The 14475-nt window shown below is 37.9% G+C and overlaps 13 non-coding genes across 13 annotated transcripts; all 13 read left to right on the top strand.

Moving 5' to 3' along the window:
- The first annotated feature begins 651 nt into the window (after positions 1-651).
- Positions 652-724, top strand: Trnar-acg (transfer RNA arginine (anticodon ACG)). Its single transcript has one exon. It is a non-coding gene; the product is annotated as a tRNA-Arg (tRNA).
- Positions 725-1080: 356 nt separating this feature from the next.
- On the top strand, positions 1081-1153 carry Trnar-ucg (transfer RNA arginine (anticodon UCG)). Its single transcript has one exon. It is a non-coding gene; the product is annotated as a tRNA-Arg (tRNA).
- Positions 1154-2807: 1654 nt separating this feature from the next.
- Positions 2808-2880, top strand: Trnar-acg (transfer RNA arginine (anticodon ACG)). The gene has a single exon. It is a non-coding gene; the product is annotated as a tRNA-Arg (tRNA).
- Positions 2881-3238: 358 nt separating this feature from the next.
- Positions 3239-3311, top strand: Trnar-ucg (transfer RNA arginine (anticodon UCG)). Its single transcript has one exon. It is a non-coding gene; the product is annotated as a tRNA-Arg (tRNA).
- A 1652-nt stretch (positions 3312-4963) lies between these two features.
- On the top strand, positions 4964-5036 carry Trnar-acg (transfer RNA arginine (anticodon ACG)). Its single transcript has one exon. It is a non-coding gene; the product is annotated as a tRNA-Arg (tRNA).
- A 357-nt stretch (positions 5037-5393) lies between these two features.
- On the top strand, positions 5394-5466 carry Trnar-ucg (transfer RNA arginine (anticodon UCG)). Its single transcript has one exon. It is a non-coding gene; the product is annotated as a tRNA-Arg (tRNA).
- A 1655-nt stretch (positions 5467-7121) lies between these two features.
- On the top strand, positions 7122-7194 carry Trnar-acg (transfer RNA arginine (anticodon ACG)). Its single transcript has one exon. It is a non-coding gene; the product is annotated as a tRNA-Arg (tRNA).
- A 357-nt stretch (positions 7195-7551) lies between these two features.
- Trnar-ucg (transfer RNA arginine (anticodon UCG)) lies at positions 7552-7624 on the top strand. The gene has a single exon. It is a non-coding gene; the product is annotated as a tRNA-Arg (tRNA).
- Positions 7625-9278: 1654 nt separating this feature from the next.
- Trnar-acg (transfer RNA arginine (anticodon ACG)) lies at positions 9279-9351 on the top strand. The gene has a single exon. It is a non-coding gene; the product is annotated as a tRNA-Arg (tRNA).
- Positions 9352-9708: 357 nt separating this feature from the next.
- Positions 9709-9781, top strand: Trnar-ucg (transfer RNA arginine (anticodon UCG)). The gene has a single exon. It is a non-coding gene; the product is annotated as a tRNA-Arg (tRNA).
- Positions 9782-11435: 1654 nt separating this feature from the next.
- On the top strand, positions 11436-11508 carry Trnar-acg (transfer RNA arginine (anticodon ACG)). The gene has a single exon. It is a non-coding gene; the product is annotated as a tRNA-Arg (tRNA).
- Positions 11509-11865: 357 nt separating this feature from the next.
- Trnar-ucg (transfer RNA arginine (anticodon UCG)) lies at positions 11866-11938 on the top strand. The gene has a single exon. It is a non-coding gene; the product is annotated as a tRNA-Arg (tRNA).
- A 1654-nt stretch (positions 11939-13592) lies between these two features.
- On the top strand, positions 13593-13665 carry Trnar-ucg (transfer RNA arginine (anticodon UCG)). The gene has a single exon. It is a non-coding gene; the product is annotated as a tRNA-Arg (tRNA).
- The last annotated feature ends 810 nt before the right edge of the window (positions 13666-14475 follow it).

Below are 14475 nucleotides of genomic sequence, written 5' to 3'. Positions count from 1 at the left end.
TGCATGGCAATTTAGTATGCTTTGAACTATCATTCCATAAAAAGCCATCAAAAAACATGATTCAAACCTTTTTTACAAAGACGCAAAATAAACACTAAAATTTTGGTCTAAAAAATCGATCTTGGCTACTTTCATGCTACTTTTGAGCCTAATTCTGCACGCGACCTGGGATATTGAAGCACGCCAACTGCAAGGATAAGTCCCAGGCTTGACAACATGCTGTTTTTAGATTGGTCTAAAGTGCTATTTTAAAGCCCTACGTAGGAGTACAACAAATTCATAAATATCTTAGTTTTTGGTGTTTGACGACCCCTGAAGGCCAAATTATGCACTCTATATATTAATCCTATATACAGCGGGAGATAGAGGTATGTGAAATCTGTCGTATACCAGTATGGTGTAGTCGCAGGCATACCTTTTCTTTGTATGCAAAAAGTAATCGCGACTGTATTCTTGGTAATTTTACTACACATTAAGTCATAAAATCAGATTCTTGCCCCTTCTTCAAATATACACCGTACATCTCCTAAAACAAGCACCTTGACGTAACCAAAGTTTTGGTATGTACAAATGCATTTAAAGTATTGAAATTTTAATGGAGGTAAATTCATTTCAACCATTTTACGAAATCTATATTTTGTAAAAGCTTGTGGGTGCGTGGCGCAATGGATAACGCGTCTGACTACGGATCAGAAGATTCCAGGTTCGAATCCTGGCGCGCTCGTTCAAACTTTTTACGAATTCGTAGACAATTAAAACTAATAAAATACTTTTACTTAGTTTTAAAATCCAAATATCTACCAGTTTCATTTACCGAGAAAGGCTTTGAGACATATGAAGTTTATACTTGACGGAAACGGGCAATCTGTTCCATGTATTGAAATTGTTAGTTTAAAGCAGAACTCAAGAGCACTTTTGCAAATAACTGGTGCAGGATGATCTGTCATGCATTTAACGAAATATTTTTAGGTCAGTCCTGTACTTGTAAGTACTTGCCATGTTAACAAGATGCTGCACCAACGGATTCAGATTACACCAATCTCGTATTGATGTAAGTTACGTTGAATACTTTCCTTAACAGGGCACGTAGCGTAATGGATAACGCGTCTGACTTCGGATCAGAAGATTGCAGGTTCGAGTCCTGCCGTGGTCGATTTCGAATGTATCCACTCGCAGTAAAAACGCAAAACATTGGCTTATTCACACAATGTATATTTGTAAACATTGAGGCAGTTTTCAAACAACCAAAATGGGATTTATTTCTTTCGTATATGGAAATCAAATCTCGACGTTCCAAAAATAATTTGATGTTTATTCCTTCCATTTAGTGGTTGCAGGTTCGCCGGGCGTTGTGGCGCGCGCCTGTAATCCAGTTACTTGGAAGCTGGAGTTGTTGAACAACTTGAAACTGGGAAATGTGCGGTACTTGGACCTATGTCGAGCAGGTGTCCGCGCTAAGCTCAGCGTCAATATGGTCGTCTTAGGGAAACTTAAGGTGTCCAGGTTGTCTAAGGAGGAACGAACCGGGTCAGGTCCGAAAGGGAGCAGCCAAAAGTTCCCGCGTTGACCAGTAGCGGGACAGCACCCGTGAATAGGTCGAGTGTCGTAGCCCGGTTAATATAGTTGGACTCAACTCTTTTTTGCTAAAAGCTTCCTGTTTCGTGCATGGTACATTGCACACTTACTTACTTTGTACACAAATTGGGCCGTAAAACTTGTTTTAAAGTTTAAAAATGAAACTTCAAATATTTACATAAAAACAGTAGTTCTGTAAATGAACGAAAAGGTTCTCATTGCGTAAAGATAATATTACGAGTGCTATGTATGAAAGAAACGTATCTGTGAAAAACTTAAACTTTGTTTTTGATTTTGTTAGACTCTTACGTAAGGCTTTTAAAATATGTTTACACCAATCAGGGGCTATATGGTGGGTTTTGTGTTTTGGCCTTGGAATTATCCTAGAAAATGAATTGTTTCATAATTTTAAGATCGCTTTCAAGACGTACGAAAAAGTTGGCATGAGTAAGAAGAAAATTAGTATTTCAGCAGGGGCTAAACACCAAAAATGCCATAAAATCTTTGTTTGTATTTTTATACAGTGATTTTACTGAAAGACTGCTTACTCAAAAAATCTTTTATGGGGCTTTCTGAAATTTTGCATGGCAATTTAGTATGCTTTGAACTATCATTCCATAAAAAGCCATCAAAAAACATGATTCAAACGTTTTTTACAAAGACGCAAAAAAAACACTAAAATTTTGGTCTAAAAAATCGATCTTGGCTACTTTCATGCTACTTTTGAGCCTAATTCTGCACGCGACCTGGGATATTGAAGCACGCCAACTGCAAGGATAAGTCCCAGGCTTGACAACATGCTGTTTTTAGATTGGTCTAAAGTGCTATTTTAAAGCCCTACGTAGGAGTACAACAAATTCATAAATATCTTAGTTTTTGGTGTTTGACGCCCCCTGAAGGCCAAAATATGCACTCTATATATTAATCCTATATACAGCGGGAGATAGAGGTATGTGAAATCTGTCGTATACCAGTATGGTGTGGTCGCAGGCATACCTTTTCTTTGTATGCAAAAAGTAATCGCGACTGTCTTCTTGGTAATTTTACTACACATTAAGTCATAAAATCAGATTCTTGCCCCTTCTTCAAATATACACCGTACATCTCCTAAAACAAGCACCTTGACGTAACCAAAGTTTTGGTATGTACAAATGCATTTAAAGTATTGAAATTTTAACTGAGGTAAATTGATTTAAACCATTTTACGAAATCTATATTTTGTAAAAGCTTGTGGGTGCGTGGCGCAATGGATAACGCGTCTGACTACGGATCAGAAGATTCCAGGTTCGAATCCTGGCGCGCTCATTCAAACTTTCTACGAATTCGTAGACAATCAAAACTAATAAAATACTTTTTACTTAGTTTTAAAATCCAAATATCTACCAGTTTCATTTACCGAGAAAGGATTTGAGACATGTGAAGTTTATACTTGACGGAAACGGGCAATCTGTTCCATGTGGTGAAATTGTTAGTTTAAAGCAGAACTCAAGAGCACTTTTGCAAATAACTGGTGCAGGATGATCTGTCATGCATTTAACGAAATATTTTTAGGTCAGTCCTGTACTTGTAAGGATTTGCCATGTGAACGAGATGCTGCACCAACGGATTTAGATTACACCAATCTCGTATTGATGTAAGTTACGTTGAATGCTTTTCCTTAAATGGGCACGTAGCGTAATGGATAACGCGTCTGACTTCGGATCAGAAGATTGCAGGTTCGAGTCCTGCCGTGCTCGATTTCGAATGTATCCACTCGCAGTATAAACGCAAAACATTGGCTTATTCACACAATGTATATTTGTAAACATTGAGGCAGTTTTCAAACAACCAAAATGGGATTTATTTCTTTCGTATATGGAAATCAAATCTCGACGTTCCAAAAATAATTTGATGTTTATACGTTCCATTTAGTGGTTGTAGGCTCGCCGGGCGTTGTGGCGCGCGCCTGTAATCCAGTTACTTGGAAGCTGGAGTTGTTGAACAACTTGAAACTGGGAAATGTGCGGTACTTGGACCTATGTCGAGCAGGTGTCCGCGCTAAGCTCAGCGTCAATATGGTCGTCTTAGGGAAACTTAAGGTGTCCAGGTTGTCTAAGTAGGAACGAACCGGGTCAGGTCCGAAAGGGAGCAGCCAAAAGTTCCCGCGTTGACCAGTAGCGGGACAGCACCCGTGAATAGGTCGAGTGTCGTAGCCCGGTTAATATAGTTGGACTCAACTCTTTTTTGCTAAAAGCTTCCTGTTTCGTGCATGGTACATTGCACACTTACTTACTTTGTACACAAATTGGGCCGTAAAACTTGTTTTAAAGTTTAAAAATGAAATTTCAAATATTTACATAAACAGTATTTCTGTAAATGAACGAAAAGGTTCTCATTGCGTAAAGATAATATTACGAGTGCTATGTATGAAAGAAACGTATCTGTGAAAAACTTAAACTTTATTTCTGATTTTGTTAGACTCTTACGTAAGGCTTTTAAAATATGTTTACACCAATCAGGGGCAATATGGTGGGTTTTGTGTTTTGGCCTTGGAATTATCCTAGAAAATGAATTGTTTCATAATTTTAAGATCGCCTTCAAGACGTACTTAAAATTTGGCATGAATAAGAAGAAAATTAGTATTTCAGCAGGGGCTAAACACCAAAAATGCCATAAAATCTTTGCTTGTATTTTTATACAGTGATTTTACTGAAAGACTGCTTACTCAAAAAATCTTTTATGGGGCTTTCTGAAATTTTGCATGGCAATTTAGTATGCTTTGAACTATCATTCCATAAAAAGCCATCAAAAAACATGATTCAAACGTTTTTTACAAAGACGCAAATTAAACACTAAAATTTTGGTCTAAAAAATCGATCTTGGCTACTTTCATGCTACTTTTTAGCCTAACTCTGCACGCGACCTGGGACATTGAAGCACGCCAACTGCAAGGGTAGTTCCCAGACTTGAAAACATGTTGTTTTTAGATTGGTCTAAAGTGCTATTTTAAAGCCCTACGTAGGAGTACAACAAATTCATAAAGATCTTAGTTTTTGGTGTTTGACGCCCCCTGAAGGCCAAAATATGCACTCTATATATTAATCCTATATACAGCGAGAGATAGAGGTATGTGAAATCTGTCGTATACAAGTATGGTGTAGTCGCTGGCATACCTTTTCTTTGTATGCAAAAAGTACTCGCGACTGTATTCTTGGTAATTTTACTACACATTAAGTCATAAAATCAAACTCTTGCCCCATCTTCAAATATACACCGTACATCTCCTGAAACAAGCACCTTGACGTAACCAAAGTTTTGGTATGTACAAATGCATTTAAAGTATTGAAATTTTAACTGAGGTAAATTCATTTAAACCATTTTACGAAATTTATTTTTTGTAAAAGCTTGTGGGTGCGTGGCGCAATGGATAACGCGTCTGACTACGGAACAGAAGATTCCAGGTTCGAATCCTGGCGCGCTCGTTCAAACTTTCTACGAATTCGTAGACAATCAAAACTAATAAAATACTTTTACTTAGTTTTAAAATCCAAATATCTACCAGTTTCATTTACCGAGAAAGGATTTGAGACATATGAAGTTTATACTTGACGGAAACGGGCAATCTGTTCCATGTGGTGAAATTGTTAGTTTAAAGCAGAACTCAAGAGCACTTTTGCAAATAACTGGTGCAGGATGATCTGTCATGCATTTAACGAAATATTTTTAGGTCAGTCCTGTACTTGTAAGGATTTGCCATGTGAACGAGATGCTGCACCAACGGATTTAGATTACACCAATCTCGTATTCATGTAAGTTACGTTGAATACTTTTCCTTAACAGGGCACGTAGCGTAATGGATAACGCGTCTGACTTCGGATCAGAAGATTGTAGGTTCGAGTCCTGCCGTGCTCGATTTCGAATGTATCCACTCGCAGTATAAACGCAAAACATTGGCTTATTCACACAATGTATATTTGGAAACATTGAGGCAGTTTTCAAACAACCAAAATGGGATCTATTTGTTTCGTATATGGAAATCAAATCTCGACGTTCCAAAAATAATTTGATGTTTATACGTTTCATTTAGTGGTTGTAGGCTCGCCGGGCGTTGTGGCGCGCGCCTGTAATCCAGTTACTTGGAAGCTGGAGTTGTTGAACAACTTGAAACTGGGAAATGTGCGGTACTTGGGCCTATGTCGAGCAGGTGTCCGCGCTAAGCTCAGCGTCAATATGGTCGTCTTAGGGAAACTTAAGGTGTCCAGGTTGTCTAAGGAGGAACGAACCGGGTCAGGTCCGAAAGGGAGCAGCCAAAAGTTCCCGCGTTGACCAGTAGCGGGACAGCACCCTTGAATAGGTCGAGTGTCGTAGCCCGGTTAATATAGTTGGACTCAACTCTTTTTTGCTAAAAGCTTCCTGTTTCGTGCATGGTACATTGCACACTTACTTACTTTGTACACAAATTGGGCCGTAAAACTTGTTTTAAAGTTTAAAAATGAAACTTCAAATATTTACATAAAAACAGTAGTTCTGTAAATGAACAAAAAGGTTCTCATTGCGTAAAGATAATATTACGAGTGCTATGTATGAAAGAAACGTATCTGTGAAAAACTTAAACTTTATTTCTGATTTTGTTAGACTCTTACGTAAGGCTTTTAAAATATGTTTACACCAATCAGGGGCAATATGGTGGGTTTTGTGTTTTGGCCTTGGAATTATCCTAGAAAATGAATTGTTTCATAATTTTAAGATCGCCTTCAAGACGTACGTAAAATTTGGCATGAGTAAGAAGAAAATTAGTATTTCAGGAGGGGCTAAACACCAAAAATGCCATAAAATCTTTGTTTGTATTTTTATACAGTGATTTTACTGAAAGACTGCTTACTCAAAAAATCTTTTATGGGGCTTTCTGGAATTTTGCATGGCAATTTAGTATGCTTTGAACTATCATTCCATAAAAAGCCATCAAAAAACATTATTCAAACGTTTTTTACAAAGACGCAAAATAAACACTAAAATTTTGGTCTAAAAAATCGATCTTGGCTACTTTCATGCTACTTTTGAGCCTAACTCTGCACGCGACCTGGGACATTGAAGCACGCCAACTGCAAGGGTAGTTCCCAGGCTTGAAAACATGCAGTTTTTTAGATTGGTCTAAAGTGCTATTTTAAAGCCCTACGTAGGAGTACAACAAATTCATAAATATCTTAGTTTTTGGTGTTTGACGCCCCCTGAAGGCCAAAATATGCACTCTATATATTAATCTCATATACAGCGGGAGATAGAGGTATGTGAAATCTGTCGTATACCAGTATGGTGTAGTCGCAGGCATACCTTTTCTTTGTATGCAAAAAGTAATCGCGACTGTATTCTTGGTAATTTTACTACACATTAAGTCATAAAATCAGATTCTTGCCCCTTCTTCAAATATACACCGTACATCTCCTAAAACAAGCACTTTGACGTAACCAAAGTTTTGGTATGTACAAATGCATTTAAAGTATTGAAATTTTAACTGAGGTAAATTCATTTAAACCATTTTACGAAATCTATATTTTGTAAAAGCTTGTGGGTGCGTGGCGCAATGGATAACGCGTCTGACTACGAATCAGAAGATTCCAGGTTCGAATCCTGGCGCGCTCGTTCAAACTTTCTACGAATTCGTAGAGAATCAAAACTAATAAAATACTTTTACTTAGTTTTAAAATCCAAATATCTACCAGTTTCATTTACCGAGAAAGGATTTGAGACATGTGAAGTTTATACTTGACGGAAACGGGCAATCCGTTCCATGTGGTGAAATTGTTAGTTTAAAGCAGAACTCAAGAGCACTTTTGCAAATAACTGGTGCAGGATGATCTGTCATGCATTTAACGAAATATTTTTAGGTCAGTCCTGTACTTGTAAGGATTTGCCATGTGAACGAGATGCTGCACCAACGGATTCAGATTCCACCAATCTCGTATTGATGTAAGTTACGTTGAATACTTTTCCTTAACAGGGCACGTAGCGTAATGGATAACGCGTCTGACTTCGGATCAGAAGATTGCAGGTTCGAGTCCTGCCGTGCTCGATTTCGAATGTATCCACTCGCAGTATAAACGCGAAACATTGGCTTATTCACACAATGTATATTTGTAAACATTGAGGCAGTTTTCAAACAACCAAAATGGGATTTATTTCTTTCGTATATGGAAATCAAATCTCGACGTTCCAAAAATAATTTGATGTTTATACGTTCCATTTAGTGGTTGCAGGCTCGCCGGGCGTTGTGGCGCGCGCCTGTAATCCAGTTACTTGGAAGCTGGAGTTGTTGAACAACTTGAAACTGGGAAATGTGCGGTACTTGGACCTATGTCGAGCAGGTGTCCGCGCTAAGCTCAGCGTCAATATGGTCGTCTTAGGGAAACTTAAGGTGTCCAGATTGTCTAAGGAGGAACGAACTGGGTCAGGTCCGAAAGGGAGCAGCCAAAAGTTCCCGCGTTGACCAGTAGCGGGACAGCACCCGTGAATAGCTCGAGTGTCGTAGCCCGGTTAATATAGTTGGACTCAACTCTTTTTTGCTAAAAGCTTCTTGTTTCGTGCATGGTACATTGCACACTTACTTACTTTGTACACAAATAGGGCCGTAAAACTTGTTTTAAAGTTTAAAAATGAAACTTCAAATATTTACATAAAAACAGTAGTTCTGTAAATGAACGAAAAGCTTCTCATTGCGTAAAGATAATATTACGAGTGCTATGTATTAAAGAAACGTATCTGTGAAAAACTTAAACTTTATTTCTGATTTTGTTAGACTCTTACGTAAGGCTTTTAAAATATGTTTACACCAATCAGGGGCAATATGGTGGGTTTTGTGTTTTGGCCTAGGAATTATCCTAGAAAATGAATTGTTTCATAATTTTAAGATCGCCTTCAAGACGTACGTAAAATTTGGCATGAGTAAGAAGAAAATTAGTATTTCAGGAGGGGCTAAACACCAAAAATGCCATAAAATCTTTGTTTGTATTTTTATACAGTGATTTTACTGAAAGACTGCTTACTCAAAAAATCTTTTATGGGGCTTTCTGAAATTTTGCATGGCAATTTAGTATGCCTTGAACTATCATTCCATAAAAAACCATCAAAAAACAATATTCAAACGTTTTTTACAAAGATACAAAATAAACACTAAAATTTTGGTCTAAAAAATCGATCTTGGCTACTTTCATGCTACTTTTGAGTCTAATTCTGCACGCGACCTGGGACATTGAAGCACGCCAACTGCAAGGGTAGTTCCCAGGCTTGAAAAGATGCTGTTTTTAGATTGGTCTAAAGTGCTATTTTAAAGCCCTACGTAGGAGTACAACAAATTCATAAATATCTTAGTTTTTGGTGTTTGACGCCCCCTGAAGGCCAAAATATGCACTCTATATATTAATCCTATATACAGCGGGAGATAGAGGTATGTGAAATCTGTCGTATACCAGTATGGTGTAGTCGCAGGCATACCTTTTCTTTGTATGCAAAAAGTAATCGCGACTGTATTCTTGGTAATTTTACTACACATTAAGTCATAAAATCAGATTCTTGCCCCTTCTTCAAATATACACCGTACATCTCCTAAAACAAACACTTTGACGTAACCAAAGTTTTGGTATGTACAAATGCATTTAAAGTATTGAAATTTTAACTGAGGTAAATTCATTTAAACCATTTTACGAAATCTATATTTTGTAAAAGCTTGTGGGTGCGTGGCGCAATGGATAACGCGTCTGACTACGAATCAGAAGATTCCAGGTTCGAATCCTGGCGCGCTCGTTCAAACTTTCTACGAATTCGTAGACAATCAAAACTAATAAAATACTTTTACTTAGTTTTAAAATCCAAATATCTACCAGTTTCATTTACCGAGAAAGGATTTGAGACATATGAAGTTTATACTTGACGGAAACGGGCAATCTGTTCCATGTGGTGAAATTGTTAGTTTAAAGCAGAACTCAAGAGCACTTTTGCAAATAACTGGTGCAGGATGATCTGTCATGAATTTAATGAAATATTTTTAGGTCAGTCCTGTACTTGTAAGGATATTCCATGTGAACGAGATGCTGCACCAACGGATTCAGATTACACCAATCTCGTATTGATGTAAGTTACGTTGAATACTTTTCCTTAACAGGGCACGTAGCGTAATGGATAACGCGTCTGACTTCGGATCAGAAGATTGCAGGTTCGAGTCCTGCCGTGCTCGATTTCGAATGTATCCACTCGCAGTATAAACGCAAAACATTGGCTTATTCACACAATGTATATTTATAAACATTGAGGCAGTTTTCAAACAACCAAAATGGGATTTATTTGTTTCGTATATGGAAATCAAATCTCGACGTTCCAAAAATAATTTGATGTTTATACGTTCCATTTAGTGGTTGCAGGCTCGCCGGGCGTTGTGGCGCGCGCCTGTAATCCAGTTACTTGGAAGCTGGAGTTGTTGAACAACTTGAAATTGGGAAATGTGCGGTACTTGGACCTACGTCGAGCAGGTGTCCGCGCTAAGCTCAGCGTCAATATGGTCGTCTTAGGGAAACTTAAGGTGTCCAGATTGTCTAAGGAGGAACGAACCGGGTCAGGTCCGAAAGGGAGCAGCCAAAAGTTCCCGCGTTGACCAGTAGCGGGACAGCACCCGTGAATAGGTCGAGTGTCGTAGCCCGGTTAATATAGTTGGACTCAACTCTTTTTTGCTAAAAGCTTCCTGTTTCGTGCATGGTACATTGCACACTTACTTACTTTGTACACAAATTGGGCCGTAAAACTTGTTTTAAAGTTTAAAAATGAAACTTCAAATATTTACATAAAAACAGTAGTTCTGTAAATGAACGAAAAGGTTCTCATTGCGTAAAGATAATATTACGAGTGCTATGTATGAAAGAAACGTATCTGTGAAAAACTTAAACTTTATTTCTGATTTTGTTAGACTCTTACGTAAGGCTTTTAAAATATGTTTACACCAATCAGGGGCAATATGGTGGGTTTTGTGTTTTGGCCTTGGAATTATCCTAGAAAATGAATTGTTTCATAATTTTAAGATCGCCTTCAAGACGTACGTAAAATTTGGCATGAGTAAGAAGAAAATTAGTATTTCAGCAGGGGCTAAACACCAAAAATGCCATAAAACTTTTGCTTGTATTTTTATACAGTGATTTTACTGAAAGACTGCTTACTCAAAAAATCTTTTATGGGGCTTTCTGAAATTTTGCATGGCAATTTAGTATGCTTTGAACTATCATTCCATAAAAAGCCATCAAAAAACATGATTCAAACGTTTTTTACAAAGACGCAAAATAAACACTAAAATTTTGGTCTAAAAAATCGATCTTGGCTACTTTCATGTTACTTTTGAGCCTAATTCTGTACGCGACCTGGGACATTGAAGCACGCCAACTGCAAGGATAGTTCCCAGGCTTGACAACAAGCTGTTTTTAGATTGGTCTAAAGTGCTATTTTAAAGCCCTACGTAGGAGTACAACAAATTCATAAAGATCTTAGTTTTTGGTGTTTGACGCCCCCTGAAGGCCAAAATATGCACTCCATATATTAATCCTATATACAGCGGGAGATAGAGGTATGTGAAATCTGTCGTATACCAGTATGGTGTGGTCGCAGGCATACTTTTTCTTTGTATGCAAAAAGTAATCGCGACTGTCTTGTTGGTAATTTTACTACACATTAAGTCATAAAATCAGATTCTTGCCCCTTCTTCAAATATACACCGTACATCTCCTAAAACAAGCACCTTGACGTAACCAAAGTTTTGGTATGTACAAATGCATTTAAAGTATTGAAATTTTAACTGAGGTAAATTCATTTAAACCATTTTACGAAATCTATATTTTGTAAAAGCTTGTGGGTGCGTGGCGCAATGGATAACGCGTCTGACTACGGATCAGAAGATTCCAAGTTCGAATCCTGGCGCGCTCGTTCAAACTTTCTACGAATTCGTAGACAATCAAAACTAATAAAATACTTTTACTTAGTTTTAAAATCCAAATATCTACCAGTTTCATTTACCGAGAAAGGATTTGAGACATGTGAAGTTTATACTTGACGGAAACGGGCAATCTGTTCCATGTGGTGAAATTGTTAGTTTAAAGCAGAACTCAAGAGCTTGTTTGCAAATAACTGGTGCAGGATGATCTGTCATGCATTTAACGAAATATTTTTAGGTCAGTCCTGTACTTGTAAGGATTTTCCATGTGAACGAGATGCTGCACCAACGGATTCAGATTACACCAATCTCGTATTGATGTAAGTTACGTTGAATACTTTTCCTTAACAGGGCACGTAGCGTAATGGATAACGCGTCTGACTTCGGATCAGAAGATTGCAGGTTCGAGTCCTGCCGTGCTCGATTTCGAATGTATCCACTCGCAGTATAAACGCAAAACATTGGCTTATTCACACAATGTATATTTGTAAACATTGAGGCAGTTTTCAAACAACCAAAATGGGATTTATTTGTTTCGTATATGGAAATCAAATCTCGACGTTCCAAAAAGAATTTGATGTTTATACGTTCCATTTAGTGGTTGCAGGCTCGCCGGGCGTTGTGGCGCGCGCCTGTAATCCAGTTACTTGGAAGCTGGAGTTGTTGAACAACTTGAAATTGGGAAATGTGCGGTACTTGGACCTACGTCGAGCAGTTGTCCGCGCTAAGCTCAGCGTCAATATGGTCGTCTTAGGGAAACTTAAGGTGTCCAGATTGTCTAAGGAGGAACGAACCGGGTCAGGTCCGAAAGGGAGCAGCCAAAAGTTCCCGCGTTGACCAGTAGCGGGACAGCACCCGTGAATAGGTCGAGTGTCGTAGCCCGGTTAATATAGTTGGACTCAACTCTTTTTTGCTAAAAGCTTCCTGTTTCGTGCATGGTACATTGCACACTTACTTACTTTGTACACAAATTGGGCCGTAAAACTTGTTTTAAAGTTTAAAAATGAAACTTCAAATATTTACATAAAAACAGTAGTTCTGTAAATGAACGAAAAGGTTCTCATTGCGTAAAGATAATATTACGAGTGCTATGTATGAAAGAAACGTATCTGTGAAAAACTTAAACTTTATTTCTGATTTTGTTAGACTCTTACGTAAGGCTTTTAAAATATGTTTACACCAATCAGGGGCAATATGGTGGGTTTTGTGTTTTGGCCTTGGAATTATCCTAGAAAATGAATTGTTTCATAATTTTAAGATCGCCTTCAAGACGTACGTAAAATTTGGCATGAGTAAGAAGAAAATTAGTATTTCAGCAGGGGCTAAACACCAAAAATGCCATAAAACTTTTGCTTGTATTTTTATACAGTGATTTTACTGAAAGACTGCTTACTCAAAAAATCTTTTATGGGGCTTTCTGAAATTTTGCATGGCAATTTAGTATGCTTTGAACTATCATTCCATAAAAAGCCATCAAAAAACATGATTCAAACGTTTTTTACAAAGACGCAAAATAAACACTAAAATTTTGGTCTAAAAAATCGATCTTGGCTACTTTCAAGTTACTTTTGAGCCTAATTCTGCACGCGACCTGGGACATTGAAGCACGCCAACTGCAAGGATAGTTCCCAAGCTTGAAAACATGCTGTTTGTAGATTGGTCTAAAGTGCTATTTTAAAGCCCTACGTAGGAGTACAACAAATTCATAAATATCTTAGTTTTTGGTGTTTGACGCCCCCTGAAGGCCAAAATATGCACTCTATATATTAATCCCATATACAGCGGGAGATAGAGGTATGTGAAATCTGTCGTATACCAGTATGGTGTAGTCGCAGGCATACCTTTTCTTTGTATGCAAAAAGTAATCGCGACTGTATTCTTGGTAATTTTACTACACATTAAGTCATAAAATCAAACTCTTGCCCCTTCTTCAAATATACACCGTACATCTCCTAAAACAAGCACCTTGACGTAACCAAAGTTTTGGTATGTACAAATGCATTTAAAGTATTGAAATTTTAACTGAGTTAAATTCATTTAAACAATTTTACGAAATCTATATTTTGTAAAAGCTTGTGGGCACGTAGCGTAATGGATAACGCGTCTGACTTCGGATCAGAAGATTGCAGGTTCGAGTCCTGCTGTGCTCGATTTCGAATGTATCCACTCGCAGTATAAACGCGAAACATTGGCTTATTCACACAATGTATATTTGTAAACATTGAGGCAGTTTTCAAACAACCAAAATGGGATTTATTTCTTTCGTATATGGAAATCAAATCTCGACGTTCCAAAAATAATTTGATGTTTATACGTTCCATTTAGTGGTTGCAGGCTCGCCGGGCGTTGTGGCGCGCGCCTGTAATCCAGTTACTTGGAAGCTGGAGTTGTTGAACAACTTGAAACTGGGAAATGTGCGGTACTTGGACCTATGTCGAGCAGGTGTCCGTGCTAAGCTCAGCGTCAATATGGTCGTCTTAGGGAAACTTAAGGTGTCCAGATTGTCTAAGGAGGAACGAACCGGGTCAGGTCCGAAAGGGAGCAGCCAAAAGTTCCCGCGTTGACCAGTAGCGGGACAGCACCCGTGAATAGCTCGAGTGTCGTAGCCCGGTTAATATAGTTGGACTCAACTCTTTTTTGCTAAAAGCTTCTTGTTTCGTGCATGGTACATTGCACACTTACTTACTTTGTACACAAATTGGGCCGTAAAACTTGTTTTAAAGTTTAAAAAAGAAACTTCAAATATATACAAGAAAACAGTAGTTCTGTAAATGAACGAAAAGGTTCTCATTGCGTAAAGATAATATTACGAGTGCTATGTATGAAAGAAACGTATCTGTGAAAAACTTAAACTTTATTTCTGATTTTGTTAGACTCTTACGTAAGGCTTTTAAAATATGTTTACACCAATCAGGGGCAATATGGTGGGTTTTGTGTTTTGGCCTTGGAATTATCCTAGA

Source organism: Clavelina lepadiformis, chromosome 7 (genome assembly GCF_947623445.1).
Source record: "Clavelina lepadiformis chromosome 7, kaClaLepa1.1, whole genome shotgun sequence".
NCBI classification, from domain to species: Eukaryota; Metazoa; Chordata; class Ascidiacea; order Aplousobranchia; family Clavelinidae; genus Clavelina; species Clavelina lepadiformis.
This window is presented reverse-complemented; position numbering and strand designations above follow the sequence as displayed.